This window comes from Otolemur garnettii, unplaced genomic scaffold, assembly GCF_000181295.1.
Source record: "Otolemur garnettii isolate 467f Iridium unplaced genomic scaffold, OtoGar3 scaffold00022, whole genome shotgun sequence".
Taxonomy (NCBI): Eukaryota; Metazoa; Chordata; class Mammalia; order Primates; family Galagidae; genus Otolemur; species Otolemur garnettii.
The window spans coordinates 15,484,908-15,486,968 of NW_003852417.1; positions in this window are offsets into that span (position 1 = coordinate 15,484,908).

The window sequence follows — 2,061 nt, forward strand, 5'->3', positions numbered from 1 at the left end:
CCAGCTACTTGGGAGGCTGAGGCAGGAGACTCGCTTGAGCCCAGGAGTTGGAGGTTGCTGTGAGCAGTGAAGCCATGGCACTCTACCCAGGGGCTCAGCTTGAGGCTCTGTCTCAAAAACAAAAACAAAAACATAAAATGTTGATGCCCAACCCCCATCCTAGATAAAATGAGTCAAAATCTATCTGGGGTTTGGATTTTTCTTGAAAAAAATCAATAGATTATTCTGCGTTAGAGCCAGAATTGGAAAGTACCATTTTAAAGCAACTTTCTAAACTGTTTTTTACATTGTTAGTGCAAAATTCTTACATGGATAGGAAATAAATTTGGTGGGATGCTAGCATTTTGAAAAATACAAACAACTGAGAACAGAAAATATCAGAGTATATCACATTTTTATTTCAGATGTTTGCATATGTGTGTAATGAATGGTCATTTAAAATACAGGATCTCCTTTCTTCTTCTCTTTCTTTTCCCTCCCTCCCTCCCTTCCTTCCTTCCTTCCTTTTCTTTCCTTCCCTCCTTCCTTCCTTTTTTTTTTTTGGAAATGAAGGTCTCATTAAGCTGCCCAGGCTAAACTTGAATTCCTGAGCTTTAGAGATCCTCCTACCTCCCCTTCTTGAGTACCTGGGACTACAGGTGCATACCATTGCACCCAGTTTGAAATACAGGATTTCTTACTATGGGTCACAATGTGTTTGAAAAGTAGTTCTAAACAAACCTGTTCTAAGGTGCTATTAGGTATACTTTAAAAGAAATTTTAATTGACAAGTAAAAATTGTATATGTTGCTGGGCATGGTGGTGGTGTTTTTAAAAAGTACTTTGAACTAGTTGCCTACATTTAGAAATCAGAGAGTTTATCCACATGATTTAATGACTTGTGTTGGTCCCAAATTCTTCCACAGCAACACTTTGCGGCACTGGATCCCCGCTTTCAATGAGCTCTGTCCTATTCCTCACGGTCCCCATCACTCCCGTGTGTCTGCTTCATTGTTTATGGCACCAGTCTGGACTCCACAGGATCTAATTCTACAACCGCATGTTCAGAGATGATTCATTACCAATATTCTCTCCATCTCTTGCCAATAAACAGAACACAGAAAATGTTTTTAATAAATTTAGCAAAATTATCTTACTAAGGAACTCTCTTAACAAAACACACACAGTGCTGGGCGCAACAGCTCACACCTGTAATCCTAGCACTCTGCGAGGCTGAGGAAGGTGGATTACTTGAGCTCATGAGTTTGAGACCAGCCTGAGCAAGAGCAAGACCCCGTTTCTACTAAAAATAGAAACACTGAGGCCAGAGGATGGCTGAGCCTGAGTTGGAAGTTGCTATGAGCTATGACACCATGGCACTCTACCCAGGGCAATAGCTTGAGACTTTGTAAAATAAAATAAAATAATAAAATGAAACAAAAAGATTTAATGATGCAAGCTCATGTTAATATTTTAGATAAACTTGTTATACCCAAAGTGAGTGGAACAGAGAAATGCCAGCACACTGAGTCCAAATTAAGCAGGGTCCTTTATTGATGGGCTGGGCCAAGAGTGGGCTCAGCCTCAGTCTGTCGACCCCTAGAAGCAGGAGTGGAAACCTTTTACAAGGGACTTTCAGTAGGGGAGGAGGAGTCCTTAATGCAAGCTGAATTTGACAAGAGCCAACACCTAGTAAGAGGAGTGCTTACAAGGGGAAGCTGGGGTTTCACAGGATTTTGCAATTATTACTAAACTCTTTCAGCCGAGCTTCCTGTCTTAAAGGGGGAGTGTTGAAAGCCCTTAGCAAGACGGAGCTGGGGCATACTAAACTGAGCTCACTCCTTGCCACTGTACCCAAAGGAATAGTGTTTTCATTCTTTAACTTATGTTACCTAAAAAGTAAAGATCCTTGGATAGAAATCCTGTGTGACTTAAACCAGGTGCATAAAATGTACCCAAATCTCTAATTCATTTATCGATTTTTTTTCAAGAGACTGAAACGTATAGTGAATCATTTCAGTTTGAGCTAAAAATCTGAGAATCCTGAAAAAAGACACTATAAAGTTTAAAAAAAACTTGGCT